Source organism: the organism of the source record quoted next, unplaced genomic scaffold, assembly GCF_019419815.1.
Source record: "Pyrus x bretschneideri cultivar Hongxiangsu unplaced genomic scaffold, Pyrus_bretschneideri_v1 Contig60, whole genome shotgun sequence".
In the NCBI taxonomy this organism is placed as follows: Eukaryota; Viridiplantae; Streptophyta; class Magnoliopsida; order Rosales; family Rosaceae; genus Pyrus; species Pyrus x bretschneideri.
Window position 1 is genome coordinate 2,328,578 of NW_025999799.1, and position 25,251 is coordinate 2,353,828.

Genomic DNA, 25,251 nt, shown 5'->3' on the forward strand with positions numbered 1-25,251 from the left:
CACACGCATAACCACTCTATTCTCTGTCCATTTTCTGTCCATTTGTTCTCCCAAGTACAGAAACCATTCAACCATAACCAATCTACCTTCATTTACATAGCATTTGGAGAACCAACACCGAAGGCACCCTTCCAGGAATTCAACATCAGTTTTGCTTCAAGGGTTTCTTCTTATTAATTCTATGTTCATTCATGTTTTATATTTTTATGTCAAACCTTTTGTAAACATGAAGTGTAACTAATCTCTCTCTAGGGATTCGATGTAGCCTTGCAAAGTTTGCCATGTAATCAAGTTAGAATGCTCAGTTTGTCCATCTATTTCTTGTTTCATTCTCTGATTTAATTGTGACTTTGTGAGTTGATTTTAATGTTTGATCATCATTTGAATTAATCACAAGTTGTTTAGCCAAGATTAAAGCACACATCATGCATAATCTTGGTGGATATGTGAATGAATGAAGGGAATGTTTGGCAAACATCCTGCCGAGTGATTCCCTTTGGTTTTATGAAAGTTTCTTATGCATTACATACTCTTGATTAGGAACTAAAGTTGCACATCACAATTAGGTTCTTGATTAGAGACATTTGATCAAATCCACACATCATATGGTTGATCATACCCAAGTAAACTAAACTCAAGAAATAGGTAGATGGCTGAGTATAAACTAACTTAACATACATGGACTTGGTTTAGCAATGGTGAAACCAAATCCCTAGCTTCATCTCCATTGGTACTATCCCATTTTATTAGTTGTTGATTCATTTAATTGTGTTTACTTCATTTTCTAGTGTTTTCAAGTTACAACAACAAATCTGCTTAATTTGATTAGTTTCATTCATTTCATAGAGTTCTTGCAAAACAAGTGATTATATAGGATCAATTAGTCCCTGTGGATTCGACACCCTTACTTGTGCCATTGTACTAAACATATTCTAGCATTAGGAAGGATTATAACTCAACACTGGGCAGTTTTGAGCCTAAACACAAACTTGGACGAAAATTGGTTCTAACTTGAATCAAAACTCTTAAAAACACAATCTAAAACCTATTTGAACCAATTAGACACTCTAAGACAATTGGGGATTTGGTTTTGGACGAAAATCAAACAAACAAAACAATAATGTAAACTAGGCAGAATTGGACGAAATTGATGGAATTAGGTGGATGGTGAGATAGCTAGGAGGTTTTTCTCCACACATGGCATACTTGCATACAACACAATCTCCAGTTGCTTATTCAATGAATTATGAACCTCAACACCCCAAGTTAATTAGGTACGCTTAAATTAACTCTTAGATTTCCCTTAGGTCATTGAATTGAATGGAATTAGCGCATTACAATCAAATTATTCCTTAAAAGTTCTCTATATGAAAGCGCATATTAGAAAAACAATCAAAGATCATTAGGTTCTATGGGAATCATAGGTGTTGATGAGGCATTCGGAACTATGAAAGCGCATGATACTTATGCCAAGAATTTACTTAACATGATTGTGACCAACAATCTTAACTACTCATGAATATAAGTTCCCAACGATTAGGTGAAGTTTCCTTATACCCTAGCATCAGATTTATGCATGCAAATCAAGTGTGCACTCTCCATTCATATACATAAACAAGTTTTAATTAAAACAGATAAGTAAATTGAATTCACCATTCATGAAATCACAACTGAAAGTAATCAAATCATCATGCAAATATAACCATGGTTTCGAAATTCCCCCTAGCCAAAAGGGGATTAGTTCCTCATGCTTGCAAAACAAAGATTATTGAATTTAAACATTGAAATCATAAGAAAGATTACACCTAAACATTTCAGCAATTCCAGGATGAATGGCATGCACGGCTAGGCTCCTTTTCCTCCTCCTTGATGCGGCACAAGGTGTGTGTGGTGGATTTGGGGGTTTTGGATGGTGTGCTCTTGTTTAGAGGGATGGAGGGTAGCTGATTATGGTGGTAGGGGTGCGGCAGGTTGTGTATGGAGGTGTATGGAGTGGATGGAGGATGAAGAATGGAGGCTAGGGTGTTGCGGCAAGGTGTTTTCTGTAAAGCATCAAGGGTGGTACGAAATTTTGGCTGATTTTATGTTTATATAGTCCTAGGGTTAAGTAGATTAGGGTTACACTTAACAGATTTAGTGGACTAGGGCCCTAGGGTTCGGCTATGGGTGATCAAATCCACCTAGGAAAGGGTTTGGCCCACTTAGTTTCATAATAGGCTTGTGTAACCCAAATCCAAAAGGGATTAGGCCCTATAAATCAGAATCCAAAGGGAATTAGGCCTAGGAAGGTGCGGCACAAGTGAGGGAAAGGGTGGATTGGCTTGCAAGGCAAGGCAAGGCCATCTAGAAGGGTTTGATGCGCCACTTTTGTAGGGTTTCTAGAAAGAATGGGTTTTGTGGCTGATTTGGGCCTTCTAGAAGAGGATGCTTCTAGAAATAGGTTCCATAATTATCTATTTAGGTCCCCTTGCAATTAGGATTAAGACATAATAAGGTTTAGATAGGATAAGATGAGATAAGGTGTGGATAATGTTTTGGATAATGTTGGATAAGGTTTTAGATAAGGTTTTGGATAGGGTTTCCTCTTTGAGCTACTTCCTTATCCACTTTGTCTTTAGCTTAGTTCCTTCCTCTTCTTATCACGTTTCTAGCCTCTTGAAGTCCAAATTCGTCTATCCATGTTGGCCCATATGCAAGCTATCCACATAGTGTCCAAAATTGCTCCAAAATGCACCAAAATGCACTTTCTTGATACTTTAACCCATAGGACCTACAAACACACGAAATTGAGTTGTAATACGACATTAACTAAGAAATAATAGCACAAATGCACAAGAATAAGCTAGCTAAGTCGCCTAAATATGCTCCTATCAAATTCCCCCACACTTATCTTTTGCTAGTCCTCGAGCAAAACAAACAACAAAAGTAACAAAACAATCAATCTAAACCTTCCAACGTTCGCCTCAGGGATTTCCAATGAAACATAACATGTCAAAGATCACTACTCACATAGATTTAAGCAATCCTTACCCTCGAGCATACTTAATCATAGTCACCATTCACTAGCTCACATTTCATCAATTAAAACAACATTTTGAATGTAGTAACATGCCTTACAGAATTTCCTCAATTCCTCACCGGATATACTCTCTATTTTCCCTCAGATTTTCTGACTACACTCCCTCCACTAGGTATATGTGAGAAGATTGATGTAAACATGTAGACGAACACTCACATATGTTATAACAAAGGAAGCATTTTCTGGAATTATTAACATGTATATATATGATCTCATGAATGGAATGCCACTACTTAGACGCAAGAACCAGGGATACCATATGCTCAAACCCATTTTAAACTCCACATATTGAAACACATAACAATCAAGATAGAAGTCAAAGGGGTTGTAACGGGGCTAGGGTATTGGCTAACAACGAAAGGTAAAGGATAAACAAACATTCTTAAAGCAATAGTGAGCAAAGTATTGAATTAGGCACTTAGAATTCCCTTTAGAATGCAGAAGTCAACTTTGAACACCCAAGGGCAAGTCACACAAAACTTAGGGCCATATTCAAACTTTTTGGACCCTTTCTTCAACAATCAACACTTGTGAGTTCATTCTCACTTATTTTCACTCCTTTTCTTTCTTTTCTTCTCTTTTTCTTCTTTTTCACAATTTTTTCTTTCGTTTTTTTTTTTTTTCTTTTTCCCGTGCCTCTTTTAAGACTTTGGCTCACACACGCTCACAAAATCCCTTCCCCCACACTTGTTTGCTGCACAAATGTCACTCAAAAGGAATTCCTTCTAAGTTATGCTCCACTATACTTCAAGAACAAGGGTTTGGAAAGTCCTATTCTAGGCTAGGTAAGGGTGATGTGGTTAACAAGAAAATAGGCTAAATAAGGCTCAAAGGGGTTTAAACCTACAATACAAATGACAAGGGTGGATTCGGCTATTTGGCTATGGTGGTGACTACTACACAACTTCATCTTGTTATTTGTTATGCTAATCAATTTCATGCTTTGAATAAAACGGGTATGAGTTCTAGTATTTGGAACTATAGTGATGAAACGCATTCTAAGTAGCGACCAAGCAAAGAATAATGAGATCATGCAACGACTTTAGAAAACAAGAATGCACAGATTAATAACTCTCCAAATAAACGTTTTGGCTCAAGTCTCTCAGGGATGTAGCGTTTGGTTGAGTTCCTTCCTTCAAGCATGTTACAAAAACTGATTTTATCCTTTGTGATTACATGTGAATTCGTAAACTATAACTATAACCAAGCATAAACCAGGGAGCAAATCAAACTTCCATCATTGTTTGTAACTCTCTTTAACAGTCATGCATTAGAAACCAAATCCTCATCATTGTGTTGGAAGGTACCCTAAGACACGAACAAACACACAAAAACAACTCTTTTTGGCTTTTTCAAAACACTTTTTCCAATTTTTTTTCAAATTTTCGGGTTTTTACTTCAACACACACCAAAACAGCTCAAAATGCATGAAAAACACTTAAAAACAGTGAGAAACAACATTAGAAGTGATAGGTGATTGAATCCCACGAATTTTGCATAAAAACACTTGTTTACCCCCCCCCCCCCCCCACACACTTAAATCAAACATTGTCCTCAATGTTTCACACAAAGACTCACATAAAAGCAAACAAATAATAAACAACTAAGCATGACTAAATAAACAGCAAGGAGAAGGGTTTAGAAACGCAAATCTGGGTTTGGAGTGGAAGTTCCATCTTCTCCTTGTCGAATACATGGGTTGCCTCCCAAGAAGCGCTTGCTTTAACGTCTTCCAGCCAGACGAATACGCCATGTTAAGCTTCATTAGTAGTACCCACGACATGGAGGGGTACATCATCCACAACATGCTCCTCGAAATTCTCGTAGTAAGGCTTTAATCGATGGCCATTCACCTTGAACTCTTGTCTTGTTTTCAAGCTTTGAACTTGGACTGCACCATAAGGAAAGACATTAGTAATAACAAACGGGCCAACCCACTTAGAACGCAACTTACCAGGAAACAAGCGAAGGCGAGAATTAAAGAATAGCATTTTCTGCCCAATGGAGAATGATTTGCCTCGAATCATCTTATCATGAAAATTCAGTTAGATTTGGTGATTTGACAGTTATGACTTGTCCCGTGTCATAAAATCCAATTTCTTTGCGAATTGTTGTCTCAAGTATATCCTCTTTGATGAATTCTAGACATTCCCCAGCCACATCTTGCTCTTGATTCTTTGGAAAGGATTCAAAGATGCCTTTCTCACCCTCTTCTTCCTTGGAGTGCATGATGAAGGAAAATTTGTGAAAAACAAGTTCATTTGAGCAACATCAACAACATGCAATTAACAATTAAAGGGCGGAATCATGTTTATATGCACTCAAAAACAAAACTTAACCCATGAACTTCAAAGCCTAGTAGATAGGTGAACCAAGATTCAACTCAAAACAAAGTGAGTTGAGAAATCAATACCTTTGTAGATTCCTCTTTGCATAAGCAAAGGCTAATCACCCAAAGAGAGGGCCTTCATTCCTTGCATCTTAGATCCATGGATTTGGATGGATGAAAAGGTTTCTCCAAGTTCCCAAAATTGAGAACCTCTAATGATTCATCACCAAGGCATGATGAAGAAGAAATGAGTGACCTTGGAGGAGTTTGATTGCTAGATGATCCCTCCAAGGTGGCCGAAATTTTAGAGAGAAAGGAGAGCTTTTGTTCTCATCCTTTCCCCAAAAATAACCCTATAGTAAATTTTAGGCTATAAAGTCCTTTATATAGTCCCTTCAAATAAGTGACCTAATGGACCAAAAGCCCTATTCTTTTACACATGGCCGGCCTATAGGTTTATTGGGCTTTCAAGCCTTTTGTTTATTCAAGTTGTCATACAACTTGAGTTAATGGGCTTGACATTCAAATCCCATTGGGCCTTGCGGCCCAAAACTAACCCGAGGTCTTTAACGAACTTATTCGTTTGATTAATTAACATATTAATTAATCCTAGCCTTAGATAAATAATTAAACCATTTAATTATTCTTACTCATCTCCGTTGTTTCTTCAAACTCTACCTTACTCGGTGAACGATCCATTAGGTTCCTTTTAGCGAGGCAGTGGGCGATTAAAACTCTTTCTAATCGATTGTGAATTTGAAACTTACTTTCAATTCTCCCGTTAGTGATAATACACTTTTAGGGCTTCCACAAACCATGGTTGACGCCTAGCAGCATGTCATGGTTACCCAAGCTAATCAGAAGAGGTGGAGAACCTATTCAGTTTTAGGATTACAAATGCAATACGGTCTTTCTCTAATACAATACTCTTGACCACATTGTTTGGTTTGATAGTTTATTCATGTCTACTATCCAATGTGAATCTTGTACTTATATGATTACCTTGAATGTGATCTGGAACGCATTCCAACATCTCATTCATACTCTGGCCAGAGATTCTAAATCATATCATAGAGTATTCTCCCTCAAACAGTTTGAAGGTTAGAGATCCCTTGTTGCGCATTCACTTGCCTCCATGGCTAAGTGGCTTAACCCCAACGATGCCATGGACACCCTCCTGATGGAGTGACTTTGACATAATCAAAGATTAAGGACCTAACCACAAGACAACTGTGATGCCTCAGGTCAAAAGACTAATTTGCATTATCCCAACCATGAGTTCTCATGTGACATGAATATGAGAACTCTTCGTTGATCGTGTTCAGTGAACTCATTCTCTATTGAGCACCTACGTACTTGTCTTGATGTCACACACACCAATGACTCGAGACTAGTCACTCTCCCTGAGAGAAGACATAGCACGTACTGATCTTAACGGACTGTCAATGCCCAATTGACAATCCTATGATCAGGAACGTTTAGGATGTGTCAACGAAAGAATGGTCTCATGAGTCTAACTTCTTTAGATCGTATTCTTCCAATCACATATTCCTTGGACTTATCGTTTAAGCATATAACATTTATATGAGACGGCTCAAACAATAATCTTTACCCTTAATATTAAACTAGATTAGTTTAACATGTGAAATGTCCATAAAGTATCATCATATGATTGGTTTTAGGGCACATTTCCAACACATGATCCTGCAAGGAATAGGGACATTTGGTGGAACGGGGATAGAAAAATTAAATTTGGAACAACCTTACCTGAATTGGATGGTGTAGCAGCAATAGGTGCCTGTGGCAAAGGTGTTTCCACCCTTGCCGTGGGTTGGGTGTGTTCTGATAGGAGCATATTTAGGCGACTTAATTAGCTTGTTTTCGTGCATCTATGTTGTTAATTCATAGTTGTTTTAGTAGTTTAAGCTATTTTCGTTTGTTTTTAGGTCCTCATGGCAAAGGGAGCAAGAAAGTGCATTTTGAGGCTATTTGGAGCATTTTTGGGCATAGATTGGATAGCTTAATCATGGAGCAAAGAGGATGGACGAAATTGAAGCCTTGTATGTTCTTTGGGACATAAAACAAAAGGCCTAGCCCAATCAAACAATCCTTTGAGCCATGCAAAAACCTCTAGCCCAATCAAACAAATCCATCAAAGCCATGCAAAACCACCATTCACATACACATGCACCCAAACAAACTCAATGCCGTGCATAACCCATCCCATTTCCAGCTTTCCACCAACTTTCCTAGCTGTTTTTCCACCACATTCCAGCCACATGCACTTTGCCTTTCATCATTGCACCACAAAACAGCATTCACATGCATTTCCACACACCTTACCGTGCATTCCCTTGCCTTTCCAGCTCCCTTTTGCATTTCCAGCACCAAAACATGCACTCACATGCATTTCCAGCACCAAAACAGCATTCACATGCATTTCCACACACCTTGCCGTGCATTCCCTTGCCTTTCCAGCTCACCTTTGCATTTCCAGCTCCACTCTTCATGATGGCAGCCACATTCTCTCCCATTCTCTCCCTATAAAACCATGCAAAACCAATTCAATTGTCATTCATTCCATTGTACATTCCCACACCTCAAACCAACACAAAAACACATCAAAAACTGCCAATGCTGTGGGTTCACTACAATTCCAGCATTCTTCCATTTCCATAACTCCCCACTCCATTCCACACTTCCATCCCTCCAAAACACTATCCTTAGACCTTATGCTACAACGAAGAGGAGGAGAAGAGTGCCTAAATGTTCATACAATTCAAGTTTGAGTTGTTGGAATGTTTAGGTGTTTCTTTTCCTCGATTACAATGTTTAATTTCAATTCTCTTTGTCTTGTACGTATGAGGAACTAAACCCCCCCTTGGCGAGGGGGGGATTCGAAATATATGTTTATGCTTGCAATATGATTTGATTACTTCCAATTGCGTTTCATAAGTTGTGGATTCAATTTGTTTAACTATTTGATTGATAACCTATTTATGTATGTTTATTGAGAGTGCACGCTTAATTTTCATGCATGAATATGACGCTAGAATATAAGTGAGTTTCACCTAATAGTTATGAACTTATATTCACAAGTAGTGGAGGTTGCTTATAAACAATCCCGTTAAATAAATTCTTGGCATAAGTTTCATGCAATCATAGTAACGAATGCCTCGTCAATGCTTATGGTTTTCAAAGAACGTAATGATTCTTGCTTGTATCTCTATTACGCAATCATATAGGGGACTTGTGGGAAATGTGTTGGGTTGTCGTATGCAATCATCCAATTCAATAACGTTAGGAAAATCTGAGGGTTAATTAGTGCAATCACGGTTAACCTGGGGCGTTGAGAATTCATGGTTTATTGAAAAGCAATTAGAAATCGTTTTGTGTGCAAGTGTAACATGTGTGGAGATGAACCCCTTAGCTAGCTTCCCATCCATTCAATTCCATCAATTTCATATTTACAATTTGTTTTCTTTACAATCTATCCATTTTAGTTTAAATTCGTCCAAACACAATCCCCCCATATTTGTTTAGTCTTAATCTATCTTATTTTGTGTTTTTAAGTATTTTGAGTCTTTTGGTTTGTTTTGGTGTTTTAAAGTTTAGTTTTGCATTCTTCGAGTTTAGTATAGTGTTTTAAACTTGTTTTTACGTTTTTGAGTCAAATCCAAGTGATTAACAATCCCTCCTAATCCCCGGTCCAGAACGATCCCTACTTATATCTATACTACAATTGTCAAAAACAGGGTTTAATTTGAGTGCGTATAATTCTCGCATCATGTTCCTCTTCCTCAAATTGCAATCTTTCATCTTCCTTGTAATTTGATTTTGATGGTTTATGGTCTGTTCCAACCTGCTTGCTACTTCTCAAGATGATTTCCTTGGCAGTTTCAAATCCTCCCTTCGGATTTGCAATGGTTGAAATAGGGAGTTTGCCTTGGTCTCGAAATTTTCCTACGAACTCCGCTATCTGTTCAATTTGCCAAGTGGTCCAACCTTTTGTCTTGATTTTGCATTGCTTTGTCTTGATTTCCTTGCCCCTGAGACAAATTGGTGAGTAACTTAATAACCGTATCATTATACAAAGACGTACTTGAATTTGTTTGGGCAGGTTGTGGTGGCTGCATAGGTGTTGTATAGAACTCCTCATATGGCTGCCAATATTCTCCTTGTTGAGCCTCCTTGACTTGATTTTGTGAGCCCTGCACCAAAGAAATTAATTCATTAAGAATTTGATTATAATCTATTGACGAACCTGAGTTTGGTTGGGCATATTGTATATGAGGTTGTGCTGGCTGCATAGGCGTTGAATAGAACTCCTCATATGGCTGCCAATATCATTTGTGTTCAACTTGTTGAAATTCCCACCACATAGAATTTGAATGATCACTCCAATCTCTTTGTGCATATTGATTTGCTTGATATTCTTGCCTATAAGAAGCATCAAATGTAGGGACACTTTGCATTGTGGACCCTTCGGCATACTGTGATAACTGACAAGTAAGATTCGCTATTTGAGCTTGAAGATTAGCAATTGCCATGTCTTGCTTCTCTAGTACCTGAAATCAAAGAAATAAAACTAAATCAAATATCAAAAGAAAAATAAACAAAAAAACAGAGGGATTAGCAATTTTACTAATCCCCGGCAACGGCGCCAAAATTTGATGTGAAATATTCTAACACTCAAATTAAAACCCTATGATTGTAGTATATGAAAGTAGGGATCGTTTTAGGCCGGGGATTAGAAGGGATGCTAATCAACACAATTAAAACTTAAAAAACACTAATTTATACTCTATAGACTCAAAACTAACTTAAAACACTTAAAACAGCAACAAACACTCAAAAAGACTCAATTCTAGACCCAACAAGTGATTTTGACGAAAATAAGACTCAACTTGACTCAAAAGACTAAAAGAAAACAGATTTTGACTCAAATAACAAGACTAAATCAAAGGGGGATTGTTTTTGACGAAAATAAAACTTAAAACAAAAACTTTGTAGAAAACATTTTGTAAAAACGAATTTAGGTGAATTAAAAGGGTGAAAGGCTAGTTAGAGGGTCCTTCTCCACACATGATATATGCATATAAACCAATTTCCAGTTATTTTTCCTTTAGACTATGAATGACAACGCCCCAAATTAGTTGCTTCGCATAACTAACCCTCAAGTTTTCCTTATTTCATTGAATTGAATGAAAACGCATTACAACCAAATTATCTTTTCCAAGTTCTTTATATGAGATGCATAACAAAGATACATATCAAAAGTCATTAAGTTTTGTGAAAACTAGAAGCATTGACAAGGCATTCATCACTATGAAACGCATGAGACTCATACCAAGGATTTACTTAACGCGATTGTGACTAGCAACCTCCACTACTTGTGAATATAAGTGAATAACAATTACGTGAAACCCCCTATACTATAGCATCAAGTTTATGCATGCAAATTAAGTGTCGACCCCCAACCCACATACATAAACAAGTTTTAATAACTTAGATAAGCAAATCACATTCATGCCTTAAGAAACAATAACTAGATAGAATCAATTCATATAAAACATATAATCATAGCTTCAAATTCACCTCTAACTAAAAAGAAGTTAGTTCCACATATTCACAAAACAAAGATAATTAAACTTAAACATTAAAAACAAAGATAGAATACACCTAGAAACACTCCAGGTGGCTCCTCCTTCCTTCCTTGCTGCCAACAATGGGGATTTATGTGAATTTAGGCTCTTGAGGTGTGGTGGATGGTGAGGTGTGAATTTGTGGTAGAGGGTGGTGGTTTTTGAGTGTTGTGGTATCAAGTATTTATAGGGTGAAGGGGAGGCACGAATTTGGGCTGAAAAGGAGAGGAATTAGGACTCCAAATCACCAAAGAACAAGGATACTTTCAATTAGATTCCAAGGAGGACAAGGAATGGTCCTTGTGGCAGATTCTAGAACTTCTAGAAGGGTTACATGTGGCATAAACTTAATGCACGAAAATAGGGTTTCTAGAACTTGATATTTAGGTGATTTAATGTGAAAAAGAGTCCTCTTTGAAGTTGGAATTAAGGTAGGAAAAGATTAGGATACGATAAGATAAGATAAGGTTGGATAAGGTTTGGATAAGACAAGAAAATTTGGACAAGGTTCCTTATTTCTTGCTCTTTCCTTATCTTCTTTGCATTTGGACTTCTTTCTCCAGATTCTTAGCCTTTCCTAGCATCTCTTGACTTCAATTTCGTCCATCCACATTGCTCCATAGCTAAGCTATCCAATCCATGCCCAAAACTGCTCCAAATAGCCTCAAAATGCACTTTCTTGCTCCTTTTGCCATTAGGACCTAAAAACATACGAAAATAGCTTAAAAGACTAAAATAGATAGTAATTAGGTAACTAAATGCAAGGAAACAACATAACTAAGTAGCATAAATATGCTCCTATCATGAAGTTGGTTAGTTTAAACCCAGAGCCAAAAAGCCTTACCCCTTTGCATATGTATTGTAGGTTTAACCCCTTTGAGCCTTATTTAGCCTATTTTCTTTGTTAACCATATAATCCTTACCTAGCCTAGATTAGGACTATCCAAACCCTTATTCTTAAAGGAAAGTAAAGCATGACTTAGAGGGAATTCCTTTCGATCTAAAAATTGCAAAAAAAACAAGTGTGGGGGAAGGGATTTTCGTAGGAATTAATTTGCAAACATGAGGAACTAATTTCTTTTTAGTTAGGGGTGAATTCGAAGCTATGATTATATGTTTTATATGAATTGATTACGTCCAGTTATTGTTTCTTAAGGCATGAATGTGATTTGCTTATCTAAGTTATTAAAACTTGTTTATGTATGAGGGTTGGGGGTTAACACTTAATTTGCATGCATAAATTTGACGCTAGAATATAATGGAGTTTCACGTAATAGTTATTCACTTATATTCACGAGTAGTGGAGATTGCTAGTCACAATCACATTAAGTAAATCCTTGGTATGAGTCTCATGCGTTTCATAGTGATGAATGCCTTGTCAATGCTTATGGTTTTCACAAAACTTAATGACTTTTGATATGTATCTTTGTTATGCGTTTCATATAAGTAACTTGAGAAAGATAATTTGGTTGTAATGCGTTTTCATTCAATTCAATGAATTAAGGAAAATTTGAGGGTTAGTTGTGCAATGCAACTAATTTGGGGCATTGTCATTCATAGTCTAAAGGAATAATAACTGGAAATTGGTTCGTATGCATATATCATGTGTGGAAATTGATTCTATAAAGTCTTTGTTTTAAGTTTAAAATTCGTCAAAAACAATCCCCATTTCACTTAGTCTTCATATTTGAGTCAAAACTTGTTTTCCTTGAGTCTTTTGAGTCAAGTCAAGTCCTATTTTCGTCCAAAACACTTATTGAGTCTAAAATTTAGTCTTTTTGAGTATTGGTTGCTGTTTTAAGTGTCTAAAGTTAGTTTTGAGTCTATAGAGTCTAGTTTAGTGTTTTTGAGTCTTATTTATATAGATTAGCATCCCTAGTTAATCCTCGGTCTAGAACGATCCCTACTTACATATTTACTATAATTGTCACAAATAGGGTTTAATTTGTGTGTCAAGTTAATTTTCACATCACCCATCAATTTCGTTCCACCGTTGCTCTCGTCATCGCCGTTATTACTAGCAGTAGCAAATTCTCCTGTCAAGCCATAGTCGAACTCGAACGCTTCAATGGCAGCCTACTCCAACAATAGCAAACCATTTTTGAGCAACCAGGAAGCTCCAACCAGTGTGCAGGGTTTTGTTTCTCCTCTGACGAACATAGGAAACACCAAAATTGCAGTCCCCTTTTTACTTGCCGACCAACACGTTAGTGATTCCATCAACCTTGAGGAGTATGGAGAGTACTAGAGCTTTAACTCACATATTATATACCTCTGTATGCTGCCCTCAACACATATGAACACCACGAAGCGTCGACATGAGGTATTGACATCCTTGCTTTCCAATTTTACAAATCGGAAGGACAAATGGTATTGGATTTGGCAGTTTATTCTGGCATATTATACTGGTGTTATTGTGATAATGTATGAAGACTTTTGGACTAATAAATATGGATGGGTTAATTGGTATCTTGTCGGAAAATTTGTGACGCAAGATTTTTAGGCATTGGAACTGTCTGGGAAAATGTTTGAGAGAGGTAGTAAAGACAAAATGGAAATATCTCATTGGAGAGACCTCTACAGTCTCGGGAACACTAATTATATCTGGAATCCCTCTAGTTGCACAACTATTGTTGAGCTTTCAGTAAGTAAATTTCAAGGAATATCTGCTACTTTTCATCAATATGCTACCGAGTATACCACCAATTGCTTTTGCTATTCCCCTGGAAGCCAACCCCAAATTATAAATACAAATGGAATGAGCTTTCTAAATTTCAAAATGTGGAGTTCGACCATGTTGCGAAGGCAATTGAGAATGTGGGGGTCAAATGAATAGTACTACCAACTACTTTAATCTTATTTCTCTTGTTTGATAAAAAGTCTAAGAGACAAAGTGAATGCACTATGGGCACCTATTTTGATTTAGTATGCTTGCTTGAAGGTCACTTGGAAAGCAATTTTGGTGCCTTGGCTATTGATTTACATGCTAATTTCCATCTTTGGTTCACTTGTAACCTTGATTTTTGGCCTATTTGGGATATGGGAGATGCGTCGGAGAAAGCCGTCAAACTGATAATCTATTTTCAATACACGGAGGTCAAGCAAATGGGTGTTTTTGTGAATCTAATTTTTCGGAGGGAACTACCATTGAAAGGTATTGATGTTGAATAGAAGGCAGTGATTGCAGTTGAACTGAAAACATGCCTTTTCACAAGTTCTCTGAATTTAAGGATTGCAGTCAAGCTTCATTTGAAGAAGGATGGCACAACAATTGCTTCAATCTTATTCCTATTAATTCATGGAATGCTTTTCAAGGAGTTGTTATGGTTGGCAGAGATGAAACAATATTGTGTTAATGATGCCAATTTGTCTGATGGCTTGCCACTTAATTTGAAGAAGTCACTGATTGCACAAACCCTTTATTTCTTGGAAGTCACTTCTCGGGTTGCCAACAATTACAACAATTCAGGAAAACATTGTGATGGCGAAGACTTTGCTGCGTGGTTCCACACCAATATTATATATACAGTGGACACTTCTCCTTTATTTAAGAATGTAGGCTTATTTGAGCCATCTATTCAATTGCATGGTGCTGCTGCTAGTGCCATAGAGAAGAAAGCATTAGTAAATCAGTAGCAGAACAAGAGGGTGAATTACAAGAAGCAAACAAAGGGTCACTTTGTTGTGAAGTTCTTTGCAAAAGAAATTGCTACGACAATTAAGTTCCCTGATACCATGGAAATTGTTCATTCTATTGACAAGGTTGGACCTGATGGTGTCCTGTCTATTGAGTCATCCTCCTTGTGGGATAAGGGAAAAGCAATGGTGAATGGTATAGTGATAACGAAGAGACTCAACAGTTTTTCCCATAGCTGCTGTTACTGGGGGTCAAGGAGATTGATCTTGGAAGGTCCATAATTGATTATAAGGGATAATTTGCATACATCACATGACGGGGATAAATTCTTTCCAGCTGAGACATCAAGGCTTCTTGAGAAGTCATCTCCAAAGCTTGGTTTTTTTTTTTTCTTTTTTTTTTTAGCATTTGGGATAGGTTGCAGATATCAGCCAGGGTTTTGCAGTCCAAGTTTTGGTGCAATGCCTTGGTCAGACAACGGAAGCAAGGAAGCTTATGATGAATTCACTGCGAGAAAGTTCTAGTATTCAAGTCCTAATCCCAACCTTGAGGACAAGGTTGTTTTTCAAGGGAAGGGCAATGTTATGAACTAAGGATTGTGATTATCTTAATCAGTCAAGTTAGTTGTAATTGAGGGTTTTTACTTGTTATTAGGAAAATTTGTTAGAAATGCTAGCTGGCAGTAGTCACTCTTAGTGCATAAGAGCACTTGCTCATTGGTTTGTAATCAGATCAGAATTTACACAAAAGAAATATAAACAAAAGCAATTCAAGAGCTCTGCTCTCTCTCTCTTCCTTTCCTCTCTCTCTCTCTATCCTTTGTGTTTCTTGCAGGTTGATTAAGGGAATTAAGAATTGGATCTTATCATGGAGATTATAGAAGCTACAAATTACCAATTATGCACCTCTGTATACGCTGTCGTCAATGAATACAAACACCACTTAATGTAGACATGAGGTATTGAGATCCTTGACTTCCAATCTTAAAAATAGGATGGCCATATGTCACGCTTTTTTGAAGTTTATCTTTGCGTTTCCTATTGGTGTCAATGAGGTCATGTTTGAAGATTTCTTGAATGCCAAATATTGGGGGTTTCGTAAATACCTTGTGGGCAAATTAGAGAAAGGGATTTTGAATGCAACTACGTTGTTTGACAAAATGTCAAAGAGATGGAGCGAGAACAATATGGGCACCTTTTTGACTTTCGACCTATATGGGATCCAGGAGATGGATTAGCTAAACCTCTAGGTGTGACGTTCTGTTTCAAGTGCCTTTGGTCAATGGGTATTCATGGAAGTCCATATTTTCGTTTGCAGCATTGGATCAATTTCTGTACATCAATATGTTCTGCTTTCAAGAGTTATTTTTCCTTGACTTATCTTGAGGTCAATTTGTCAATGCCGTCTTCTCTTGCCTTCGCAGGATTGGAAACTTGTTGGGGGCAATAGTGGGAGAACATTCCTGTTGTGTTCCTTTCAAGTGCAAATATAAGGATAGTATAGTGGCACAAGTAAGGGTGTCGAACCACAGGGACTAGACCTCTACAAATTATTAGCTTTATATGAACCCTAACTAAACAATGAGAATGCAAACTAAATTTAGATTTTTCAATTGAAAACTAAAATAACTTAAAAATGCAAGAAAGATAAAGTTAAATGATAGGTTGATTTAGAGATAATGGGAATGGAACTAGGGATACCAATTTCACCGTTACAAGCCAATTCCATGAAAATTAAGTCAAAATGCATTCAACTCTCCAATCTACAACTAGGGTTCATTTTAGTCATTTAAGATCATCCATTTGATGTGTGGTTGTGATCAAGTACTCCTAATCTGCAACCTAGTTGTGATGTTCAACTTAGATTACCAAATAAGAATCCATTAAGAACTAGAAAACTTCCAAGAACCAAAGAAATCACATGGCAGGATGTATGCATAGCAATTTCTTCATTCATTCACATGTCTACCAAGATTAAGCATGATGTGTATTATAACCTTGATCAAATAATTTGTAAGAAACCATAATGGTGATCAAACATTAAGATAAACAAACAAATTGAACTATAAAATCAATGAATGAAACAAGAAAACAAATTGATGAATTGAATATTTTAACTTAATAACATAGAATAGTTTTGCAAGGCTACATCGAAATCCCCATTTATGAACTTAATTACATAACATGATTACAGAATATGTAAATATGAAGAACAATATGAGTGAAATTAAATTCATAGAAGAAACCCTTTGAAGCAGTTCTGATGTTGAAGTTCTCCAAGAACAACGTGGCTGCGTAGTTTCTTTGGTGGCTGTGGATGGTGAAGGGAAATAGGGTTTTGTTTCTAGAAGAATGGCCAAAGAAAGATAAGAGAGAGAGCTATGGGCGTCCCCAAGGGGAAACTTTTGACAAAGTGATCTGAAACCTTAGTATTTATAGGCTAAATGGGCAGTAGCTGATTGGAAGGTGATCCCAACCATTAAGCCAAAGTTTTGAACGTTTTTCCTTATTTGGCTCCTCCAAATTAGGCTAGATAATCCAATTCTTTTCCCATTATGCTCATGGTCTTCTAACAAGCCAGATTCGTCTTGGATTCTTTATTTGGGCTTCAAAACAGGCCACAAAACGTATTTCCATGTGTGAATAAGGGTTAACCCCAAAAATGGCATGTTTTCACTTCTTTGGCCTTCAAATTGATCCTAAAGTACATGTAACTGCACACTAACACAAAATATGGTAAAATGCAACCAGTTTAACTCAAAAACATCACAAAGAGGCTAGAAATGGATGGTATAAATGCATGAAATATATGAGTTATCAATTCCTTCCCCTCACTTCTGAGGTGGTTGGTGTGAGTGCAACTATTTACTTGGTTTGCCTCTCGATCGGATACAACTTCTTTTACAAAGTACACGTTTCACCCTTTGATGTTGTATCCAAATTCTAAGTCTACAAGATTTTCATCTCCATTATCTTCCATGTTTCAGTGTTTCATGTGTTGTTCAACATGATGGCGTTAGTTCCTTTGGGTTTTTAGTTGGAGAGAATCATAGGAACTGTCTACTTGTTGTACATGATCAGTATGTTGGCCATAAATAAGGTACTACAAATCCTAAGGCACCTTTCAATATAAAGTATTTAATGAATGAGAATGGGATTTATATTTCGGTTATGATTGATACCGGAGGACAAGCAAACTATGAAGCTTTTTCTGATTGTATCAAAAAAGGTGATGAGCTAACTTTTAAGTTGTTGCTCTATTTCAAAGCTGTCAAGGAAAAAGGTTTTGGGTTTACTAAATTTGGGTCACCAGAAAAGGCTAAGAAGGCTATTGAAGGCATGAATGATGATGTTGTTAGTTTCATGCAGATAAAGCAGATGGACCGAGGCATCATTTTCTTTTTCTCAAACCAAAGTCATGGTGTGGAATATAGGGAATTGGTGGGCAAAGTTGCTCCAGTAATGAGTCGCAGTGACAAACAGCTTGTTTTCCATGATTCTACAAATAACAATTACAAAAAACATACATTCTCTGTCGAAATAAGCCCCATTAGCCGTGAAGATTTTCTTTGTTTACCTACCAAGGTTAGGTTTGGTTTGGAACATTGATAGGAGCATATTTAGGCAACTTAGATAGCTTGTTTTCTTACATTTATTTTGTTAGTTCATAGTTATTTTAGTATTTTGAGCTATTTTCGTGTGTTTGTAGGTCCATATGGCTAAAGTAGCAAGAAGGTGCATTTTGGAGCCTTTTGGAGCAAAATTGGGCTTGGAATGGATAGCATATGCTTGGAGCAAAAGGAATGGACGAAATTGAAGACCTAGAGATGTTAGGATTCCTAATCAAAGAAGGATTCCTGATCAAAGAAGGTTTCCTACTTGAAGTAGGAAAGTTAAGCCAAGGTTTCCTATTTTGGTTTGACCTTTCCTAATCCTAAATGTCCCTAAGTTCTAGCAACATTGAAGGTCTCTTATGCATTCTACGACACAAATTAAACCTGCCTTGCACCATTCCAGTCCTTGCCGCAGTTACCTTAACATTTCCCTTCCTTGCCATGCAAGGGAAACCACTTTCCCTTTCTTATTCTTCCTTGCCGCAAGTTTCCTTCCCTTTTCCCTTGGGATTCTGACTTTAATTCTCCTTTCCCTTGAGGATTTGGGGTCCAATTCTTTCCTAAACTAATTAATTAAAGTTAAGATCCTTTCCCTCAAATATATAACCCTATGCTGCACCCTGATAGGAGCATATTTAGGCGACTTAGCTAGCTTATTCTTGTGCATTTGTGTTATTATTGCTTAGTTAATGTAGTATTTCTACTCATTTTCCTGTGTTTGTAGGTCCAAAGGGTTAAAGTACCAAGAAAGTGCATTTTGGTGCATTTAGGAGCAGTTTTGGGCACTAAATGGATAGCTTGTATATGGAGCAAGGTGGATGGATGAATTTGGAGTCAAAAGAGGCTAGGAACATGCTACAAATAAGAAAAGGAAAGTTCAAGACAAGGAAGATAAGGAAAGAGCAAGAAATATGGAAACTTATCCTAACAACCTTATCTTATCCAAACCTTATCCTATCTTATCCTAACCTAATCTTGTTCCACCTTAATCCTAGCTGCAAGTGGACCTAAAAATATGATTTCTAGAAGCCTTATCTAACCCAAAAAGGGTGCTGCACCCTTCCCCCTTTTATCTCTTCTAGAAAACCCAAAATCAGCCACAAAACACCTAGTTTCTAGAAGGCCCAATTTTGACGAATTTCCTAAACCTTTTTCCTTTTGGATTCTGATTTATAGGGCCTCATTCCTTGCGGATTTGGGTTACACAAATCCTTTTATGAAACTAATTGGGCCAAACCCTCTCCTAAGTGGATTTAACTCACTTGTGCCGAACCCTAGGGCCCTAATCCATAAAATCTGCTAAGTTGTAACCCTAATCTAATTAACCCTAGGGTTGGCCGAACTATATATACATATTTTCAGCCACAAATTCGGATCACCCCCTTATGCTATTCAAAAACTTGTTGCCGCAACCCCTAGCCTCCATTCTTCATCCTTCATCCACTCCATACACCTCCATACACAACTTGCCGCACCCTTTCACCATAATCAGCCATCATTCATCATCCCAAGCAAGAATACACCATTCAAAACCCCCAAAACCACCACCCACATCTTGTGCTACAACAAGGAAGAAGGAGGAGAGCCCTTGACGTGCATACCATTCGACTTGGAGTTGCTGGAACGTTAGGTGTAATCTTTCTTGTGTTTTTCAACGTTTAATTTCAAGAATCTTTGCTTTGCAAGTATGAGGAACTAATCCCCTTTTGGCTAGGGGGAATTTCGAAACCATGGCTATATTTGCATTATGATTTGATTACTTCCAGTTGTGATTTCATGAATTGTGAATTCAATTTACTTATCTATTTGAATTAAAACTTGTTTGTGTATGTGGGTTGAGAGTGCACACTTAATTTGCATGCATAAATCTAATGCTGGGATATAAGGAAGCTTCACCTAGTCGTTGCAAACTTATATTCATAAGTAGTAAAGGTTGTTAGTCACAATCATGTTAAGTAAATTCTTGGCATAAGTATCATGCGCTTTCATAGTTACGAATGCCTCGTCAACACTTATGATTTTCATAGAAATTAATGATCTTTGATTGTTTCTCTATTATGCGCTTTCATGTAGAGAACTTTTGAGGAATAATTTGATTGCAATGCGCTAATTCCATTCAATTCAATGACTTAAGGAAAATCTAAAGGTTAATTTAAGTGTACCTAATTAACTTGGGGTGTTGAGGTTAATGATTCATTGAAAAAGCAACCGGAGATTGTTTTGTATGCAAGTATGTCATGTGTGGAGAAGGACCTCCTAGCTAGCCCACCATCCACTTAATTCCACCAATTTCGTGGAAATTTGCCTAGTTTAGTTTCTTGTTTTGTTTGTTTTATTTTCGTCCAAAACCAAATCTCTATTTATTTTAGAGTGTCTAACTAGTTAGAATATGTTTTAGATTGTGTTTTCAAGAGTTTTGAGTCAAGTTAGAACCAAATTTCGTCCAATTTTGTGTTTAGAGTCAAATCTGCCCAGTTTGTGATTTTTAGGCAGTTTTGAGTGTTTTCAGCTTATTTTGAGTCTTGTGAACTTGTTTTGAGTCTTTTAAGTTGAGTTAAGTGTTTAAAAGCTTTGTTTTATCTATTTGAGTTAGTTTAAAGTGTTTAGCAATCCCTCCTAATCCCCGGTTTAAGAACGATCCCTACTTACTTATATACTACAATTGTCAAAAGAGGGTTAATTTGTGCGTTAAGTTAATTTTCACATCACACCCATATACAACCCTATTCATTCACATACACAACCAGCCATCCTTCATCCTTCCACACTCATAGCCGCAGCCTTCATCACCTTCCTTACACCATTCCGTGCTCTTCCCTTCATCATATCTTCCTGCCATACACCTATCCTTGACCCCAATACACTAAAGACCACTTTTCACATCCTAAAACCTTTGTGCCGCAGCCTAGCAAGGAATAAGGAGAGGAGAAGAAGCCTTGGACGTTTTTGCATTCAAGTTGGATTGTTGGAACATTTTTAAGTGTAATCTATCTTTTGTTTTCAATATTTAATTCAAGTTTTCTTTGTTTTGCTGTGAACATGAGAGGCTAAACTTGTTTTAGCTAGGGGAGACTTTGAAACCATGATTATGTTTGTGATATGAATTGATTAATTCCAGTTGTGATTTCATAAATTGTGAATGCAATTTACTTAACCGTTTGATTCAGAACTTATTCTTGTATGTTGATTAAGGAGGCCTACTTAGTTTGCATGCTTGAATTTGATGCTAGAATATAAGGGAGTTTCACATAATCGTTACAACTTATATTCACAAGTAGTTAAGGTTGTTTATCACAATCATGTTAAGTTAAATTCTTGGCTTGAGTATCATGATGTCATAGTTATGAATGCTTTATCAATGCCTATGATTTTCATAGACTGTAATGATCTTTAATTGTATCTCTATTATGATGTCATGTAGGGAACTTTTGAAGAATGCTTTGGGTCGAATGATGTCATCCAATCCAATAACTAAAGGAGAATCTGAGGGTTAATTAGTGATGTCACGGTTAATCTGCGGTGTTAAGGTTCATGGTTTATTGAGAAAGCAATTGGAAATCAATTTGTGTTCAAATGTATCATGTGTGGAAAAGAATCCTCTAGCTAGCTAATCACCCATCCATATACCCAAATTCGTCCAAACTTTGTTTGAGTCTTTACGTTACTTGTTTTTACAATAAATTCGTCCAAAAACCCAATCCCCTTTACTTTGTTGTGTCTAAATAGCTAGAATCTGTCCAAATTGTGTTTTTAAGTGTTTTGAGTCAAAACCAATTCTATTTTCGTCCAAATTAAGTCCTAGAGTCTAGTTTGAGTTTATTTGATTGTTTTGTGTTTTGAGTTTCTTTAGTTTGTTTTGAGTCATATAAGTTTAGTTAAGAGTCTTTGAGTCCATTTAAGTGTTTCAAGCTTAGTTTTGTATTCTTGAGTCAGTTTTTATTAGATTACCAATCCCTCCTAATCCCTGGCCTAGAACGATCCCTACTTACATCTTTACTACAGTTGTCAATAAGAGAGTTTAATTTGAGTGCTATTATTTATCACATCAAATTTTTGGCGCTGTTCCCGGGGATTAGCAAATTTGCTAATCCCCCGTTGTTTCTTTTTGTTTCTTTTTCATATATTTCGTTTTAGTTGCTGACCTTGTTTTCTTTTCTTGTTTGTAGGTACTAGTTTATGACTTGTAGCTCTCAACCTGTTCGTGCAAACATCTTGGACTTTGACGACGATTTTGAGCGAACTTTGAGAAGGAGGAGGAAGGAGCCATGATAGGAGCATATTTATGCTACTTAGTTATGTTATTTCCTTACATTTAGTGAGCTAATTACTACTTATTATAGTGTTTTGAGCTATTTTCGTGTGTTTATAGGTCCTAATGACAAAGTTGGCAAGAAAAGGCAATTTTGAGCCTTTTAGAGCAGTTTTGGGCTTATTATGGATAGCTTGTATATGGAGCAAGGTGGATGGACGAATTTGGAGTCAAAAGAGGTTAGAAACATGCTACAAATCAGAAAAGGAAAGTTCAAGACAAAGAAGATAAGGAAAGAGCAAGAAATATGGAAACTTATCCTAACAACCTTATCTTATCCAAACCTTATCCTATCTTATCCTAACGTAAACTTGTTCCACCTTAATCCTAGCTGCAAGTGGACCTAAAAACCTAATTTCTATAAGCCTTATCTGACCCTAAAATGGTGCCGCACCTTCCCCCCTTTTATGCCTTCTAGAACACCCAAAATCAGCCACAAAACACTTAGTTTCTAGAAGGCCCAATTTTGGACGAATTTCCTAAACCTTTTTCTGATTGGATTTTGATTTAATTTGGCCCTTTTTCTCTTGGATTTGGATTGTATAAGTCCATATCTGAAACCAATTGGGCTAGGACTTAAGTTCCCAACCTTTGCCGCAAACCCTAGGGGCCCTAATCACTTATTTCTGCTAGGTTTAACCCTAAATTCTGATTGCTAGGGTTTTGGCCGAGTACTATATAAAGGGACCTTAAGTTGCCGCACCCCCTTACACACCCTAGGTAGCCATTCATCATTCAATTCGTCCATTCATTCACACACACACCATCCATTCAGAAAATACAACCTTGTGCCGCAAATCCTAGGGAGAAGGAGTGTCGTGGCTTCCATAGGAGAAGGAGACCCTTGTGCCGCAAGGAATCTGCAACCCTTGGAGACTTTCAGAGTTTTTTGTTCCCTCGTTTCGTTTCCATGTTTATTTTAATTTGCTTTTCAATTGTTATGAACATGTGTAACTAAGTTTTTCTTAGTTAGAGGTGAATTCAAAGCCATGGACATATGTTTTAGATGAATTGATTTCCTCCAGATTTTGTTTCTTGAATTGTGAATGTGATTTACTTAATTGATTTATTGAGAACTTGTTCTTGTGTGTTGATTAAGGATGCATACTTAGTTTTCATGCATGAATTTGATGCAAGGATATAAGGGAATTTCACCTAATCGTTATGAACTTATATTCACAAGTAGTAAAAATCAGTAGTCATGATTGTATTAAGTAAATTCTAGGCAAGAGTATCATGCAATTCATAGTTATGAATGCCTAGTCAATGCTTAGGGTTTTCAAAAAGCTTAATGATCTTTGATTTTATCTCTATTATGCAGTTCATGTAGGGAATTTGATAAGAATAATTTGATTGTCGATGCGTATTCCATCCAATTCAATGAACCTAGGAAAATCTGAAAGTTAATTTGTGCTTTTCACAATTAATTTGGGGCATTGTCATTCATGGTTTAAGGGAATAAAATCTGGAAATCAATTTGTGTTACATATGTGCATGTGTGGAGAAGGATCCTCTAACTAGCCTTTTTCCCATTCAATTCACCTAATTTAGTGCCTAATCTGTTTAGTTTCCAATCTGTCCAATTTAATTAATTTCGTCCAAATCAATTTCCCCTTTTATTAAGTGTGTTAGATTAGTTAGAAAAGTGTTTGAATCTGTCCAAATTAGTGTTTTGAGTCTAAGTTGGTTAAATTTCGTCCAAATCACCCTTTGGAGTCTAATTTGAGTCTATTTGCTTGTTTTGTGCTGTTTTGAGTCTTTTTAATTTGTTTTGAATCATATAGGTCTAGTTAAGTGTTTTTAAGTTTAGTTTTGTGTTTTTAAGTCAGTTTAAAGTAGATTAGCATCCCTAGTTAATCCCCGGTTAGAACGATCCCTACTTGCATATATACTACAATTGTCACAAATAGGTTTTAATTTGTGTGTCAAGATAATTTTCACATCAAGCCAGAACTTAACCCACCAAGTTCTAGCTCAGAATCTGATTTTGAGGAGGAAGAGGAGCCCACAGCAAGAGAGGAAGAAGAGCCACAAGTCATGGCAGCGGACAATCGTACAATCAAGGAGCGTTCCGCCTCGGGAATGGACAATGCTGCACCCTTATTCATTCAATATCCTAGGGTAGCTCAAGATAAGACCGATGACTTTGAATTGAAGTCAAGTTTGTTGCACCACATTCCAAAGTTCCATGGCCTGTCCATGGAGGATCCAAACAAGCATTTAAAAGAGTTCGAGGTGGTGTGTTCAAGCATGACTCCCATTAATGTTGATAGCAATATTTTGAAGATGAAGGGCTTTCCATTCTCTCTTTTGGAGAAGGCTAAAGATTGGTTATACGAATTAGCACTTGGGACCATCACTTCTTGGGAGAGCATGAAGAGAGCATTTCTAGAGAAATTCTTCCCTACTTCAAGAGTCATTCTTTTGAGGAAGAAGATTAGCGTTATCCAACAAAACCAAGGAGAGTCTTTTCCAGCGTACTATGAGCGTTTCAAGGCCCTTGTCGCATCATGTCCTCAACATCAAATGAAGGAATAGCTTCTACTTCAATATTTCTATGAAGGACTTCTTCCAATTGAAAGGCAAATGTTTGATGCTTCAGCGGGAGGTGCATTGGTGGACAAAACCCCTATGGCAGC